Raw genomic sequence first — 19,299 nt, forward strand, 5'->3', positions numbered from 1 at the left:
AGCATTATCACCCCAAGAAATCATAACATGAACACCCACTGACTAATAGCACCCCGCTGTCTGTATTAACCCAAGCAAATATCTAGCGAGAGACTTTCTCAGCATTTAACATAACATAGAAGCCATTTAGTCATAGTCATAGTCATAGTCATACTTTATTGATCCCGCGGGAAATTGATTTTTGTTACAGTTGCCCCAACCAAGAATAGAGTATAAATATATCAATATAAAACCATAAATAATTAAATAGTAATATGTAAATTATGCCTGGAAATAAGTCCAGGACCAGCCTATTGGCTCAGGGTGTCTGACCCTCCAAGGGAGGAGTTGTAAAGTTTGATGGCCACAGGCAGGAATGACTTCCTATGACGCTCTGTGTTGCATCTCGGTGGAATGAGTCTCTGGCTGAATGTACTCCTGTGCCCAACCAGTACATTATGTAGTGGATGGGAGACATTGTCCAAGATGGCATGCAACTTGGACAGCATCCTCTTTTCAGACACCACCATCAGAGAGTCCAGTTCCATCCCCACAACATCACTGGCCTTACGAATGAGTTTGTTGATTCTGTTGGTGTCTGCTACCCTCAGCCTGCTGCCCCAGCACACAACAGCAAACATGATAGCACTGGCCACCACAGACTCGTAGAACATCCTCAGCATCGTCTGACAGATGTTAAAGGACCTCAGTCTCCTCAGGAAATAGAGACGACTCTGACCCTTCTTGTAGACAGCCTCAGTGTTCTTTGACCAGTCCAGTTTATTGTTAATTTGTATCCCCAGGTATTTGTAATCCTCCACCATGTCCATACTGACCCCCTGGATGGAAACAGGGGCCTCCAGTGCCTTAGCTCTCCTCAGGTCTACCACCAGCTCCTTAGTCTTTTTCACATTAAGCTGCAGATAATTCTGTTCACACCATGTGACAAAGTTTCCTACCGTAGCCCTGTACTCAGCCTCATCTCCCTTGCTAATGAATCCAACTATGGCAGAGTCATCAGAAAACTTCTGAAGATAGCAAGACTCTGTACAGTAGTTGAAATCCGAGGTGCAAATGGTGAAGAGAAAGGGAGACAAGACAGTCCCCTGTGGAGCCCCAGTGCTGCTGATCACTCTGTCGGACACACAGTGTTGCAAGCACACATACTGTGGTCTGCCAGTCAGGTAATCAAGAATCCATGGCACCAGGAAAGCATCCACCTGCATCGCTGTCAGCTTCTCCCCCAGCAGAGCAGCGTGGATGGTGTTGAACGCAGTGGAGAAGTCAAAAAACATGACCCTCACAGTGCTCGCTGGCTTGTCCAGGTGGGCGTAGACACGGTTCAGCAGGTAGACGATGGCATCCTCAACTCCTAGTCGGGGCTGGTAGGCGAACTGGAGGGGATCTAAGTGTGGCCTAACCATAGGTCGGAGCAGCTCCAGAACAAGTCTCTCCAGGGTCTTCATGATGTGGGAAGTCAAAGCCACCGGTCTGTAGTCATTGAGGCCGCTGGGGCACGGCGTCTTCAGCACAGGGACAAGGCAGGACGTCTACCACAGCACAGGAACCCTCTGGAGACTCAGGCTCGTGTTGAAGACATGGCGAAGTACTCCACATAGCTGAGGGGCACAGGCTTTGAGCACCCTGGTACTGACACCATCCGGGCCTGCAGCCTTGCTTGGGTTGAGACGTTTCAGCTGTCTTCTCACCTGTTCAGCTGTGAAGCCCACCGTGGTGGTTTCGTGTGGGGAAGGGGTATAGTCATGAGAGCAGGGAGGGGGAATGTGAGGAGGGGTAGGAGGGGAGAGTCGAATATGTGTTGTTTGGGGGCCGACAACAGATGACTCGTGGGGGAAAGGCAGGGACCACAATGTCAAATCTGTTAAAGAACAGGTTAAGTTCGTTGGCCCTGTCCACACTGCCTTCCGCTCCCCTGTTGCTAGTTTGCCGGAACCCAGTGATGGTCTTCATCCCACTCCAGACCTCTCTCATGTTGTTCTGCTGGAGTTTCCACTCAAGCTTCCTCCTGTACCTGTCTTTAGCCTCCCTGATCCTGGCTTTCAGGTCCCTCTGTATTGCCCTCAGTTCCTCCCTGTTTCCATCTCTAAACGCCCTCTTTTTAGCGTTCAGGATGTCCTTAACGTCTTTTGTTACCCATGGCTTGTTATTTGAATAACAAAGGACAGTTCTTGTCGGAACATTGCAGTCCACACAGAAGCTGATGTAATCCGTGATGCACTCTGTGAGCCCATCAATATCCTCTCCATGTGGCTCACAGAGTGCCTGCCAGTCTGTCACCTCAAAACAACCCTGGAGCACCTCAAAAGCCTCCTCCGACCATTTCTTCACTGTCCTCGAGGTTGCAGGTTTACTCCTTGTTACGTACCCCGTAACTGGGTTGCCAAACCAGCAGAAATGGATCACTCAGTTGGAGTCTGGAGTACTAGAACTAAGAAAGTTTTATTACAGAAACAAGCAACACAGTAATCGAAAGGATAATAAATGCAACAGTTCAGTGATGATAAACACACATGTGCACAGAATTAAGATAACAGCATCAATCAAGCTCTATCGTTGTCTAGGGGTAAATGACCAATTTCAAAATGACTCAAAGTTCAGTCCAGTTTAGTAGTTCAGTTCGCAGTAATCGTTGTCATGGCGATGGACAAGGTGGGGAAGAGAGACATAGAATAGGAACAACTCATCATTCAGCACAGCTTCACTCACAGACCAGCGAGATGGCTCATAAACAGCATTTGGGCGGGTCCTTGGTGATGTCACCTGAGGTCACCGACTGTGACCCCTCCTCCAGATGCGGTCGATCCTCTGCAGTGAACCCGGCACCCAGGCAAGGGCGGACACACACCGGGTTCCCGCTGATCGTACCTTTCCACCCTGTGCGTTGTCCGGTTCTTCTCACCACTCGTGAGAGGCGCACCGCTTCCAGGGTCTCGTTACCTCGGGTGGCGTGTGTGTCTGTCTTAGCGAACCTGTCCCTTTTTATCCCCCTGCTGGGGTATCGCCTGTCCATCACTTCAAACAGTTCAGGGCTCAAAGGGGGGAGCCGCTCCAGACAGCTCTTCCTCCCACATCCCTTCATTACACATCTCCAGACGCTGCTCCATTGTTCCTTATCTCTCCTTCCCCTGAGGGCAGGTGGCAGACCAACTGCTGATGCCACTGATGCTAGCCCAGGCCAGCAAACATCTTAATTTTATGTGTATTCTCGTAACATCCTCAACAGAGGCACGTAGCAGGGTTTGAGATGCACCAGGTTGTGATCTGACCTCCCCACACGCAGCAGTTTAAAAGATTAACATAACAAAGAAGAAACCCCGTACGCTCTCCCCCCACCAATTAAAAGTCATGCCCTCATGACATTAACAGGGTTCACCATTGCTCCTTGCAAGACACAAAACCCAACCCAGGTGCAGAGACCAGAGGCATAACTTCCCAGGGCAGTAGAGATCACACCCTGTCCTCCTGGCGCTGTATAGGTCAACCACTCCGGGGGTTTGCCTACTCCTCTGAGACCTCTGTACTTCCTCTGCTGACTCTTCCGGTTCAGGCACCCCAGGTGACACCCCGGGCCTACCGGTCGGACCCTCACTCTCCCCCTGCCGGGGGCCCCTCGGCACCTGTGAGCCCTCTGCCTCAGGTTCTGGTTCCACCCTCTCTTCCCCCAATTCCGGCTGTATTACAGGCGGCTCCTCAACACCCTCCCTTCTCTCCCCTAACTCAGTGGGGGAAGGGCCAAGAGCCTCTTCTTCCAGCACCGGGGAATCAGCGAACAGAAACAGGTGCCACACATCCGAATCATCGTCTTCCGATGATGTATCCCTTCTCGAGATGGGGACCGGCCCCGTCTCCTTCGCAGCGGGCTCTTTCCTCGCAGAGTCCTCGTACTAGGCGTAAACTCCCATTCGGGCTCTTGGTCTACCTTTGCCTCGCGACCCAGAGGCAACAGGTGGTTCCAATGGAGTACCTTGACAGGCCCCTTTCCGTCCTTGGGTCTCACCCGGTAAACCGGGAGATTCGGCATCTGACTCTCCACCACATAGGGGGTGGCTGCCCAATGATCTGCCAACTTGTGCTTACCAGGTAGTCCTAAGTTCCGGAGAAGGACTTAGTCACCCAGCAATAGTTGGGCGAACTTTACCCCCTGATCATACCTCTTCTTATTCCGCTGATTTTGCTTGGTTGCCGCCGCCTCAGCCAACTCGTACGCCCTTTTCAACTCTCTCCTCATATCGGACACATACTTCAGACATGGCTTCGAAGGTATTTCACCCACATCAGTCCCAAAACACAGATCAATGGGCAACCTCGCTTCCCGTCCGAACATCAGATAGTAGGGCGAGTACCCCGTAGCATCATTGCGAGTACAATTGTAACAATGAACCAAATGGCCGATGTGCCGACTCCACTTACTCTTCTGTCCAATCTCCAAAGTGTCGAGCATGTCCAGCAGGGTCCGGTTAAACCTCTCGGGCTGAGGATCACCCTACGGGTGATAAGGGCTGGTTCTGGACTTTTCAACCCCAAGCATACCCAGTAATTCATGTATAAGCCTGCTCTCGAAGTCCTGTCCCTGATCACTATGGATCCGCTGGGGAAGGCCATAATGAACAAATCACTTCTCCCATAACACCTTCGCCACTGTAGTCGCTTTCTGATCCTTAGTAGGAAAAGCCTGCGCATACCTAGTGTAGTGATCCGTCAGGACCAAGACATTGGCAGTGTTGCCGGTGTCTGGCTCAATAGACAGGAAATCCATACATACCAGGCCCATGGGCCCCGCACTCTGCAAGTGGGATAACGGAGCCGCCTGCGCAGACAGGGTCTTACAGTATTCTTCCACCTCCCCCCTCATCCGGGGCCAATAAAACCGGTCCTTGAGTAATCCATGGGTCTTTTCTACCCCCAAGTGACCGGAATCATCACGTAGAGCCTGGAGCACAGTCTTCCGATGCTTCTCAGGCATGACCAGCTGCCAGCACCGGGGGTGGTCCAAGGGCGACGTGACCCGGTACAGGACGTGGTTCTTCAGCTTCAACTGAGGCCACTCCTTCAGTAGTAGGGGCACAGAGGCGTGCTTCGCCTTCTCGACCTGAGCCATATCCCCCTGTCTAACCGCGTACCAGATAGTGCCAATGTTTGGGTCATCACGCTGAGCCACCTCCACTTCCTGGGGACTCAACTCCGGCAGCTGCCTGTTCCACAGAGCAGTCACATTACAGTAAACAGTGAGTAGCGCGTCATCGTCAGCTCTCAATTGATCCACTGCCCGATCCGGCCCCATCAGGGCTCCTGCTTCCCCATCGCTCCCAACTTGACACATGGCCTTTACCCACTGGGGGGGGACATTCTTCCACTCCTCAGCTGTGCCCGACTCGTCGTGCGCCCGACAAGATAAAGCATCTGCAACAATGTTCCGACTCCCCAGCCGGTACTTCAGGCTGAACTCATAGGCAGACAAGGCTGCTAACCACCGGTGCCCAGTAGCGTCCAGCTTCGCCAAGGTCAGGATATAAGTGAGAGGGTTGTTGTCAGTTCTCACCTCAAACTTGGCCCAGTATAGATAGTCGCTCAACTTGTCCACCACCGCCCATTTCAACGCCAAGAACTCCAACTTGTGAGTGGGATAGTTTCTCTTAGATGGCAACAAGCTTCAGCTGACAAACGCCACCGGCCTCAATCGGTTGCCCTGTTCCTGGTACAGAACAGCCCCCAGACCCTTGCGACTGGCATCAGTGTGTAGCAGATATGGCTTCTGGGGATCAGCAAACGCCAACACTGGGGCCTGTGTCAGCGCCCTTTTTAGAGATTGGAACGCCTCTTCGCATTGAGCATCCCACCTCGATCCAAAAGGCTCCCCCGGTTTCAAGTATCCTCCTGCCTCCGGCCCTCGGTCTCCCTTCCCTTTCTTCGCCACAGGTGGATAACCACACAACAACTGGTTCAATGGGTGACTCATTTTCGTGTACCCTTTCACGAATTGCCGGTAATACCCACAGAACCACAAAAACGAGCGTAAGGCGCTCACCTTCTGGGGTCTCGGCCAGATGGTCACTGCGGCTATCTTAGCCAGATCAGTGGCCACTCCATTTCGTGAGATTATGTGTCCGACATAGCTGACCAACGTCTTACAGAACTGACATTTATCCAGGGAAAGTTTCGACCCTTCCTCCTTCAGCCGACTCAGCACCTTCAGCAGCCGCTCCTCATGTTCTTCCAACATAGATCCAAACACTATCAGGTCATCCAGATACACCAACACCTCCAGCAGGTTCATATCACCCACCGTCCTCTCCATGAGCTGCTGGAAGGTGGCTGGGGCCCCCGATATGCCTTGGGGCATTCGTTCTAACTGGAAAAATCCCAGTGGGCAGATAAAGGCTGTCTTCTCTTTATCAGCCTCACTCATCGGAATCTGGTAATACCCACTCCGCAAATCCAATACACTAAACCACTGCTCACCACTTAAGCAGGCCAATGCAGCTTCCACCCTCAGGACCGTATACTGGTCGGGGACAGTGCGCCGGTTCAGGGTCCTATAGTCCACGCACATGCGTACCTTTCCATTTTTCTTCCTTGCCACCAGTGTTGAAACTCTGCTAAAAGTTGCCAGGGATCTCCTGGCATTCCAAACGCTCCCTCCAAAACATCCAAACACTCCAACAGGGAAGCCGAGGGTCGTTCCGCCCTCAGCTCATGGACTACACCTGCTGCCCTGCCCCTCAAACTTTCCACCAATCGCTATCTCTTTACCTCATCCGAACCTGACCACGCCTCTAACAACTGGGACGTATTCTCAATCCATACCTCATATTCGTCCTCCCCTTCCAGGGTGGGCGTGGCTCCTGAGAAAATTCTCAGCTTCCGGCGGGGCCCCTCGACCCTTCTCACCAGGGAGGTAACGGCAGCTGCTAACTCGGAGGTCTCACCCCTGGCTGGGGGACTGGGCCTGGCCAAGCCTTCCCACTCTAACCCTCAAACAGCAGCCAGGATGTGGATTACAAATTACAGCTAGAGACAGAAAAGGCATATCAGGAAGGCAATGTCATGATAATCGTTGGGGATTTTAACATGAAAGTGGATTGGGAAAAAACAGGTCAATACTAGACCTCAAGAGAGAGAATTTGTAGAATGTCTAAGGCAGGGGTTGGCAACCAGATCCGGCCCACGAAGGTATTTTGACCGGCCCGCGAGCAAGTATTGGGATACTATGCTCATCTGGCCCGCGAGCGATTTTTCCCTATTCTGAGTGTTTCACGCGACCACACTGATGGACATGCATGGCGTCTTGTTACACTGGCCCCAGGTTCCGTTTTGTTCCAAATCAAACACTGGTATATACAAATGACAGGAAGGCAGACTACCTTATTAGTATGTGTTAGATACTCACTGTGCACACACAGGTTTTCAGATGGGATCGTTCAAATTTGTAAACAGAAACAGCGTCACTGTGTTTTAACAAGAAATCCACGCTAAATATCCAGATACTTAAATGTGCTACGATACCTGTTAAATAACTCACATTTTGGAATAAAATCAAAGAAAAAAATTCCTGGCTTATTTCTGCAATGTACGCTGGCTTAGCCAAGGGTCAATGCTGGAAAGCATATTTGCTTTGCATGAAGAGGTGGTAATATTCCTTGAAAGCAAAAATGAGGACGCTTCACATTTCCGTGATCCTGATTGGCTTGCAACCTTGGCATTTCTTGTAGACATTACATCTCATTTAAATAACTTGAATTTACAACTTCAAGGGAAAAAAAAATCAGCTGATACATGAGATGTATGGTCATATTGTGGCCTTTGAAAGAAAGCTGCAATTGTGGGACTACCAACTTAAAAAAGGAAATTGTACACATTTTTCCAGTTTTCAAAAAAGTAAAGCACAAGATCCAGGCATTTTTGTGAATATGGTCCAAGAATTGAGAAAAGAGTTTTTAAATTGTTTTGCTGAATTTAGCTTGCATGCAGAAGAGTTCAAGCTGTTTGCGGCTCCATTTGATGTGAAAGTGGACACTGCATCAGAAATTTTTCAAATGGAATTGATTGGGATTGGGATCTCAATATGTAACGACATATTGAGATCAAAATTTCATTCTGAAGATATGTCAATGCTTGACTTCTATAGAAAATATATTCATCCAAGTGGGAAGTATTCTAACTTAGTGGACCATGCAGAAAAGATGGCATCATTGTTTGGCAGCACTTATCTGTGTGAGCAATTATTTTCAAAAATGAAGCACACCAAGAACCATTTGAGAACAAGATTGACTAATGCCCATCTGGAAAATGTCTTGCTCTTGGCATCACCATGTCTGACACCCAATATTGAGAAGCTTTCAAGCAACAAACAGCATCAAGTTTCACATTAATTTATCAACTATTTGCATTAAAATTTTCTTTTTTATTATAGTTAATTTACCACCATTCAATGCATCATGTTCATACATTTTGTTTAAAGATTCTTTGTGTCCTTTTAATAGATTCAAAAAATGCCTTAATTAAAATAAATTGCAACTAAACTGAATTCTTTGATTACTAATTGGCATCTTTGGTTAAGCACAAATGATTTTCTAGCATGTGTTATTCATTAATTTGAGGCAAAACATAACTAGATGTATATAAATGGATAATTCCCATATTTCAAGTTTTTTATGGCATTTATCTGGCCCACCGTCCGCTCATTAATACGCGATCCGGCCCACAGAGGCAAAAAGGTTGCCGACCCCTGGTCTAAGGGATGGCTTTTTAGATCAGCTTGTTGTTGAGCCCATTAGGGGATCGGCTGTGCTGGACTGGGCGTTGTGCAATGATCCGGAGATGATAAGAGAGCTTAAGGTTAAGAAACACCCAGGAAGTATGATCGGCTTGACATTGAAATTTGAGAGGGAAAAAATAAAATCCAATGCATCGGTATTTCAGTGGAATAAAGAAAATTACAACTGCATGAGCGGGGAACTGGCCAAAGTTGACTGAAAGGGACATCTGGAGGAAAGACAGCAGAGCAGCAATGGCTGGAGTTTCTACAAAAAATGAGGGAAGTATAAGACAGATATAGTCCAAACAAGAAGAAATTTTCAAAGGGAAGAAGGACACTACTGTGGCTGACAAGTGAAGTCAGAGCCAGAGTAAAAGCAAAAGAGAGGGTATACAAGGAAGCCAAAGCTAGTGGGAAGATAGAGGATTGGGAAGCTTTTAAAAACTTGCAGAAGGAAACTAAGAAGGTTATTCGGAAGGAAAAGATGAATTATGAGTGGAAGCTGATGACTAATATCAAAGAAAATACTAAAAGCTTTTTAAGTACATAAAGGGTAAAAGAGAGTCAAGGGTAGATATAGGGCCAATACAAAATGACGCTGGAGATATTGTAATGAGAGATACAGAGATGGCAGAGGAACTGAATGTATATTTTGCATCAGTCTTCACAGTGGAAAACGTCTACACTATACTGGACATTCAAGAATGTCAGGGAAGTGGAGTTTGTGCAGTGAAAATTACAACTGAGAAGGTGCTCAGGAAGCTTAATGGTCTGAGGGTGGATAAATCTCCTGGACCTGATGGAATGCAACCTTGGATTCTGAAGGAAGTAGCTGTAGAGATTGCAGAGGCATTAACGATGATCTTTCAAGAATAGGTAGATTCTGGCATTGTATTGGATGAATGGAAAATTACAAATGTTACTCTGCTATTTAAGAAGGTTGGGAGGCAGCAGAAAGGAAACTATTGATCTGTTAGCCTGACATCACTGGTTGGGAAGTTGTTGGAATCGATTTTTAGGATGAGATTATGGAGTACCTGGAGGCACTTGACAAGATAGGCCAAAGCCAACATGATTTCCTGAAAGGAAAACCCTGCCTGACTAATCTACTGCAATTTTCTGAGGAAATTACAAGCAGAGTAGACAAAGGAGACATGGTGAACTTGGATTTTCAGAAGGCCTTTGACAAGGTACCACACATGAGTCTGCTTACCGAGATAAGAGCCCACGGAATTACAGGGAAATTACTAACGTGGGTAGACCATTGGCTGGTCGGCAGAAAACAGAGAGTGAGAATAAGGGTATCCTATTCTGGCTGGCTGCCGGTTACCAGTGGAGTTCCACAGGGGTCGATGCTGGGACCACTGCTTTTCACGATGTACGTCAATGATTTGGAGTATGGTATTAATGGACTTGTGGCTAAATTTGCCGGTGATACAAAGATAAGTGGAGGAGCGGGTGGTGATGAGGAAACAGAGAGCCTGCAGAGAGATTTAGATAGTTTAGGGGTATGGTCAAAGAAGTAGCAAATGAAATACAATGTTGGAAAGTGTATGGTCATGCACTTTGGAGGAAGAAATAAACAGGCACTATTATTTAAATGGGGAGAGAATTCAAAATGCAGACATACAAAGGGATTTGGGAGTCCTTGTGCAAGATACCATAAAGGTTAACCTCCAGGTTGAGTCGGTTGTGAAGAAGGCGAAAGCATTTCTAGAGATACAGAATATAAGAAAAGGGATGTGATGTTAAGGCTCTAAAAGGCTTTTGTGAAACCACAAGGAGTATTGTGTGCAGTTTTGGGCTCCTTATTTTAGAAAGGATGTACTGACATTGGAGAGGGTTCAGAGAAGATTCACGAGAATGATTCCAGGAATGAAAGGATTACCATACGAGAAGCCTCTGGCAGCTCTTGTTCTGTATTCTATGGAGTTCAGGAGAATGAGTGGGGAGCTCATTGAAACATTCTGAATGTTAAAAAACCTGAACAGATTAGATATGGCAAAGTCATTTCCCATTGTAAGTGTTTCCAGGACAAGAGGGCTTGACTTCAGGATTGGAGGACATCCTTTTAAAATTGAGATGCAGAGAATTTACTTTAGTCAGAGGGTGGCAAATCTGTGGAATTCGTTTCCATGAGCAGCTGTGGAGGCCAAGTCATTGGGTGTATTCAAGGCAGAGATATATGTTTTTGATTAGCCAGGGCATCAAAGGATATGGGGTGAAAGCAGGGGAATGGGGATGACTGGAAGAATTGGATCAGCCCATGATTGAATGGTGGATCAGACTCAATGGGCTGAATGGCCTACTTCTGCTCCTATACCTTATGGTCTTATGGTCATTCAGAGCTCTCAACGTGGCATCAACAAGCAGTTACAGCCCAAATGGTAGCATTAACCAGAGCCTGTTACAGCTACTTAATGCTAATGAGAAGATATTTCAGAAGGGGATTGGTAAACTAAAAGGCATGAAGGCCTTTGAATTGAACTGGATGAAGCAACAACACCAAGACTCCACAAAGCACATCCAGAGCCTTACACGCCACATCCTAAAGTGGATACTGAACTGCAGAGCTTGGAAGCATCTGGAATCCTCTCCAAGCTAGAAAAGCATGTTTGGGCCATGCCCATTGTCCCAGTGATCACGAAAGGGAAGGCCGGAGCCGCTCACATGTGTGGGGATTTCAAAGTGAGCATCAACCCAGTGTTGTGTTCTGTGCAGTATCCCCCACCATGAATAGAAGACAATTTTGCATGGTTGGTAGGTGGGGAGAGGTTTTCAAAGATTGACTTGTCACAAGTCCATCTGCAAATGGAGATTGAGGGGGCAAACAGGAAGTTCCTCACAAGGGACTGTTCCAATATCATCATCTCATCTTTGGCATTGCATCAGCTCCAGAAAATTTGGCAAAGAGAAATGGACCAAGTGCTCCAAGATATCCCAGGTACACAACGTTACCTTGATGACATCATTGCGACTGGCGAGAATGATGAAGAGCAGCTCCAGAACCTTGGTAAAATGCTTACCAGGCTGAGTGGGTAGAGTCTGCATGCAAAGAAAGAGAAATGTGAGCTTTTCAAGAATTAAATCTCATATGTGAACATGCCATTGACAAGCATGGCTTATATAAGTAACAAGAGCAACTGGCACCCAAACTTGAAAATGTGTCACAATTCAGGTCATATTTGTAAACTACTACCACTGGTTTCACCCAACTATTGCTACATTGCTGCATCCTTGAATGCACTGCTACAGACAAGGGCAAAGTGGGAATGGTCAGAAAGATGTGGAAGAGCATTCAAGGAAATAAAGAGACTAATAACATCGGATGAACTGCTCACCCATTATGACCCATCACTGCCCATTGGAGCTATTTTGTCACACATTGTGAAAGATTGATCTAAATGTCAGATTGCACTTGCTTCAAGATCACTGATGAGCGCAGAATGTAACTATGCACAGATCGACCAAGAGGCCTTTAGTCTAGTATGGGGAATAAAGAAGTTCCACCACTACTTCTACAGACAAAAGTTTATTCTTGGGACAGATCACCAGTCCCTTGTGTCCACATTCAATTCCAGGAAAGGAATTCCAGTGATGACTGCTACCCGGTTACAACGTTGGGCTCTTTTCCTAGGAGCCCACTCTTATAGAGTTCAAGGGTACCAAACAACATAGCAATATTGACGGTTGTCATGTCTTCCACTGTTGGCAACTGAAGAAGAGAAGTCTTCATATTGTGACCCAGCAGAAGTGTTCCCCACCACATTGGTTGATCAGTTGCCAGTAACAAATTCAAAAATTCAAAGGGAAACAAGGAATGACCCAACATTGTCAAAAGTCTGTGAAATCACCATGTAAGGATGGCCAGCTCCTAATGTTATGTTTCCAGAGTTTTCAATAAGACGAGATCAAATGTTGGTATGTCAAAAAACATTAATGTGTGGAACTCCTGCTGATGTTCCCTCAAAACTGTGCACCAGAGTGTTAGTAAATCTGCATGAAGGACACCTGGCTACGGTCATGAAGAGTCTCGCCCAGAGCTACATGTGGTGGCCAGGAATAGATAAACTGATTGAAAACTTGGCCAAAAGCTGTTCGGGTTGCCAAAAATGCACCCCTTCATCATGGCAAAGAGTATATATTGACTTTGCTGAGCATTCATGGACTCCACGTTTCTGATTGCTCATTTGTAGTGGACGGAGGTTATACCAACTACGTCAGCAAAGACTGTTTCTGCCCTGAGGACTAACTTCGCCAGAATGGCTCACCAGAACAAATAATGAGTGCCAATGAACCACAATGCACAGCAGAAGAATTCTGACTGTTCATGAAAAATGGCATCAGACATTTCAAACCAGCTCCTCATCATCCGGCAATCTGAAATCTTGCATTGGCTACCCGAAACCAGACTTACGGAGGAAAATGCAGAATAACCAGTTCAACTGGTTGCCAAGTGAAGCAGCAAGGAGCTTTGAGATTGGATAGGACATCCTCGCATATGATTACTGAGAAGACAAGTGGACACCCATTAGGAAAGCTACAAGAACTGGACCACTGATGAATGTTGGAGATCATACATGGAGACATCCTGTGGAACAGCTAATGGATGCTCAACCAAAGAACACACCTGTGTAGCCTGCATCCAACAAGATGGACACATTCCAGCCTCCGGACTTACTTCTTAGTAATGGTGCCACTGACACCAACCTAACACCATCAACCGAGAACAAGACACCTACCAAACCTGATGCCACTCCACAGGTCCAGAGGCATTACCCTGAAAGAAACAGAGTGCCACCCAAAATACTAAATCTTTAGAATAGTGAAATTAGTTATGGACTGTTATAGTGAAAATATGCTTATTTGAATATGGCTTATAAAAGGGAAATTGAAAATTTTGTAGATATACAGTTTTTGTATTTCATTAATCTAAGGAGGGAGAAGTGTAACGTATGGATCTATTTCTTTTAGAGCAATGACTCCCTTTAGCTCTACATATGATCTGTTGTCTGCACATGTGCATTGCTCTCTCTCTCTCTCTCTCTCTCTCTCTCTCTCACTGCAATGTGAATACAACCAGTTAAAGTCATTTCCTGCATGCATTCTTTTATTTAATTGTTATGTTATTGCACAGACACAATGTCTCTCACTGTTGAATTACAAAAGCAAAATATTCATTAAGGACCTCCTCCACCACCTCCAATTCCAGGCAAAAGTTTTCTCTTTTATCCCTGATCAGTGCTAACTCACTCTAGTATCCCTCTTTTCTTTACATATGTGTAGAAAGCCTTGGGGCTTAAATTAATCCTACTATCCAAGGCCTTCTTATGTCCACTTCTAGCTCTCCAAGTCCATTCTTAGGGGGAGGGGGAGGGGGAGGGAGGGGGAGTAGGGGTAGCCAAAAAAGGGGTGCATCAAGTGAAAGACCTGAAGTAATAGGGGACAACAAATTGAGGAAAATGGGTGAATTGGAGGAATTTATAGTTCTGTATAAAATTAAAGTTCAGAAGGAAGGAGAAGGAGGATTTAGAGCCCTTAATCCTTTGAAAGTGGCAGCAGTATTAAAGAACCAAATCGGTAAAGGATTCCAGGCCAAGGTTTTGTCTAACGGATTGCTGAAAATTTGTTGCAAAGATATTGACCAATATAACAGTGCTAAAATGTTGGGAAAATTGGTTGTGAAAGTGGAGTGTATTACTCTAAAAGAAAGGAAGGGTGTTAAGGGGGTAGTGTATGGTATTTGGTCTGGCATGACTGAAAAGGAAATTTTGGACAATATTAAATGTGGTCAAGTGATTGAAGCCAAACGATTAAAATCAAGAGAAGGTGGTAATTGGGATTCCCCTGTTCTTCTGGTTTTTGCAGGTGATGTTCTTCCAAATAGAGTCTATCTTGAGTGCATGTCTTATCAAGTTAGAGAATACATTAGGCTTCCCTTATGCTGTTATAATTGCCAGAGATTTGGACATGTTGCTGGTTCATACCGTGGTAAAAGAAGATGTATGAAATGTGGAGAGGATCATGATATTAAAGCATGTAAGGCAGTGGTGCCTAAATGCAGTAACTGTGGAGGGGACCATATAGCAGCGTTCAGAGGATGTGAGTATTTTAGTAAGGCAAAGTAGATTCAGGATGTTAGTATCCAACAATAAATATCATACACTGAAGCAGTAAAGAAAGTTGACAGAGAGCAAAGGATAAGTAAAGAAAAGATTGGAATGATGGGGAGTCAGCACATTCTGAGTTCTCCAACTGTGGTTCCTTCAGGCATGTTGATGACTAAAGAGTTTTTTTTGGCGCTTGTTGTTGACGTACTGGTCAGGGCTAAACCTACAGCCGAGAGGTCGGATATGATAAAAGTAGTTGTTGGAGCTGCAGAGAGATTCCTTGATATAAAACAGTTTTTGCCGGAAAAATTACATGAGTATATGACAGACAAACAATCACTGAATACTTCCCAGTTGTTGGGATCAGAGAGTACAGAGGAGCTTTATGTGGATGAAGACGCCAATAATTAGTATTTGGATGTTTTTAATATTACAATGGAATGCAAGAAGTTTATCTGCAAATTGTCAAGAATTAAAAAGATTTGTTGGAACTTTTAAAGACAAGCCTGATTTGATCTGTATACAGGAGACATGGTTAAAGCCTCATTTCGATTTTGTGATCCCTGGATATGATAGTTTGAGAGCTGACAGAACAGGTAAATCTGGTGCAGGGTGTGCAACTTCCATAAAAGCAGGACTCCAGTTTAGATCTAACCTTGAAATTGTGGCTGTGGAGGTTTGGAGCTCTCGTGGTCAAATAACTTCGATTAACTTTTATAATCCAGGTAATATGATGTTATCAGATTTGGATGAAATTATGAATAAGGTAAGATCCCCAGTATTCTGGGTTGGAGATTTCAATGCCCATAATCCTATATGGGGTAGTGAAAGTAAAGACAGTAATGGAGCGGTAGTAGAGGAGTTTCTAGATAAATACAACATGGTACTGCTAAATGACGGAAGGCCTACAAGATTTGATATAGTAAAGAATACTTGTAGTCACTTAGACTTATCTATCACTTCCTCAAACTTAGCTAGGGTTGGGGAATGGGATGTTATGGACAGATACACACTAGGTAGTGATCACTATCCTATATTACGTAGATTTGATAGAAATTTTATAAAAGTTAAGGAGATGTCTGCGAGGTATAATTTTCTTTGGCCCATTGGGATGGGTACTAGGAGAAAGCTGTGGATATAGCAGAAGAGATTAATAGCGAGGGCTCCATAGACGATTGGAATGAATCCCTCTGTTCTATAATTCATAAAGTTGCTCAGTTGACTATTCCACTACGGAATATTCCTGAGGCTTGAGCATTAGTTCCGTGGTGGAATAAAAATTGTGATATAGCAGTAAGAACAAAAATAGAGCTTTCAGGAAATTAAGAAAGTACCCAGTGTTAGATAATGTTATGGAGTATAAAAAGGAAAGAGCAGTGGCAAAGACAGTAATTAAAAATGCAAAGAGGGATAGTTGGAGAAGTTTTTGTGGAACCCTGAGCCCTGAGGCACCTATAAAGCAGCTATGGATGATCATTCACAAAATATCAGGGATAAATAGGAGACCATCTATCCCAGCTTTGCTGGAAGGAGATATTGAAGCTGTAACCAATAAGGAAAAGCCTGATATGTTTGTAGAGGTGTTCCAAGCATTACACAGTTCTGAAGAGTTCGGTGATTTGAGAAAAGAAATTATGATAAAGGAAAGTTGGAAATTGGACAGGAGTTTGGATGATAATGGCTCCATAAATTTGTTTTTCTCCCTTCAGGAACTGCAGGAAGCTGTCCAATCAGGTTCAAACACTTCTCCTGGTAGGGATGGACTGCGTTATGAATTGCTTAAGCATTTAGATGACTCTGTATTAATAGAAATTCTAGCATTGTTTAATTCAAGGTGGAATGAAGGAAAATTACCAGTAGAATGGAAGCATGCGGTGGTAGTTCCAGTTTTAAAGCCAGGTAAAGACCTGTTTAGTTCTAGTTCGTATCGGGCTATAGCTTTAATGTCAGTGCTTTGTAAAACTATGGAACCAATGGTCACCAAAAGACTTGTTTATGTTTTGGAAAATAAGGAATATTTTGCTGCCTATCAAAATGGTTTTAGAACTGGAAGATCAACAATGGAATCTGTTGCCCTTTTAGATCATAATATTAAAAAAAGCGTTTCAAAATAGAGAAGTAATGATAAGTGTATTTCTAGATATTGAAAGAGCATATGACTCACTATGGAAGGACGGCTTATTAATTAAACTCTATGATGTGGGAATTAGAGGTAGAATGTTTAATTGGATCAAAGATTTCCTTAAGGAAAGGACAATCCAAGTAAGAATAGGCGGAAAAAGCTCCAAGTCAGTTACAATAGGTAATGGTACCCCTCAGGGAAGTGTCATTAGTCCAGTTCTTTTTAATGTCATGATAAATGACATCTTCGATCAGGTAGGGACAGGATTTGGCAAATCATTGTTTGCAGACCACGGTGCAATCTGGAAAACAGGAAGAAGTATATATTAAGGCAGGTACAAAAGGCTTGAAGATCAGTTGAAAACTGGGCTAATAAATGGGGTTTCAGGATTTCTGCTTCTAAGTCCAAATATATGATTTTTTGGCTTTAGAAGAAAGATTCCTGATTGTGAATTGTGTCTATATGATTCTCCACTAGAAAGAGTCAAGGTATTCAAGTTTGTAGGTTTCTGGTTTGATGTAAGACTTATTTGGAGGGTTCATATAGATAAAACAATTGGAAAGTGTGAGAAAGTTTTAAATGTTATGAGAAGTATTGCTGGATGCGACTGGGGAGCAGGGCGGGAAACTATGTACTTAATATATCTAGCTGTGATTAGATCAGTTATAAATTATAGTTGTATTGCTTATGGTTCCGCTGCTACAGCAATGCTTGGAAAACTAGACACTGTGCAGTCCAAAGCACTTAGACTCTGTTGTGGAGCTTTTAGAACAACATGGGTGCCGGCGTTATGTGTGGAGATGGGATAAATGCTTCTACATTTAAGACGAATTCAGTTGTGCCTGCAGTATTGGGTAAAACTAAATGGATTCAATCACAGCTGTCCATCAAAGCAAGGGAAGTCAGAGCGCCAAAGTAAAATTAAAAGATACCCATTTTTAGATTTGGTTAATAACTGGGCTGTGAAATTGAAACTGACTGAGGAAGACATAGTTGACCAAATTTGCCTGCCACCTGTCCCTTTTTGGCTCTTTCCAGAACCAAAAGTATACCTATTCCTCCTTTTTCAGCTTCAAAGAAGCAGTGCAATTTCATCAGCGTTGATCACAAATGAATATTTAAATAATAAATGGGAATCTTATCTGAAGATTTTTATTGATGGCTTAGTGGACCCAGAGAGCAGTAGGGCAGGAGTTGGGATGTATATGTCTCAACTTGGAGTTAAGATTGGTCACCGGGTTTCAGATGGTGTTTCTGTCTTTGCAACAGAATTATTAGCAATCCTCTGGGCCTTATGGTGGATAGAAGACTCTCGACCACATAGGGATATCATCTGTCCGGATTCTACTGCTGCCTTAGAGTCTATAAAAGGGAGTAAATCAAAAGCTCATCCTGACATAGTTATTGAGATTCTCTTAGTGTTGTTTAGAGTAGGGAAGATGGGTTGTGCAGTTAAAATTTTCATGGATACCTGGGCATGCTGGGGTGGAGGGAAATGAAATTGTGGATGGCATTGCAAAGTCTTCCTTACAGAGCAGGCAAGTAGAAATTAGAGTTTCCCTTGGCAGAGCAGAATTGAAAAGTAAGATTAAAAAAGGCATAGAGAAGAAGTAAACACAAAATAATCCACAGATGCTGCTGTCAAAGGAACACTCACAATGTGCTGGAGGAACTCGGCAGGTCAGTCAGCATCAGTTGAAAAGATTAGTCGACGTTTCGGGCCGAAACCCTTCGTCAGGACTGAAGGAAGAACTTTGGGGAGGGTTTGAAGAATGCTGGTAGTTGAAAAAAAAACAGTAATTTGAAAGACAAAGGGGTGGGGGAGGGGAAGCAGAGAGGTGATTGGCAGGAGAACAATGCGCAGTAGTAGAAGGAGGCGGAACTATGAGGGAGGTGATGTGAAATAGGGATAGAGAAAGGGAGGGGGAGGGAATTACCGGAAGTTGGAGAATTCTATGTTCATACCAAGGGGCTGGAGACTACCTAGACAGGATATGAGGTTGCTCCTCCAACCTGAGTTTAGCCTCAACATGGCAGTAGAGGAGGCCATGTATGGACATATCTGAATGGGAATGGGAAGCAGAGTTGAAGTGGGTGGCTCAGGGCCCCAAACAGTCCTTCCAGGTGAGGCAATACTTCACTTGCGAATCTGTTGGAGTCATCTATTGCATCTGGTGCTCCCGGTGCGGCCTCCTCTACATCGGTGAAACCCAACGCAGATTGGGGGACCGCTTCGTCGAGCACCTCCACTCCGTCCGCCACAACAGCCAGGATCTCCCGGTAGTTTGCCTCCCAGGTGCCAGAGTCAGGGA

The sequence above is a fragment of the Mobula hypostoma genome, chromosome 4 (assembly GCF_963921235.1).
Source record: "Mobula hypostoma chromosome 4, sMobHyp1.1, whole genome shotgun sequence".
NCBI lineage: Eukaryota > Metazoa > Chordata > Chondrichthyes > Myliobatiformes > Myliobatidae > Mobula > Mobula hypostoma.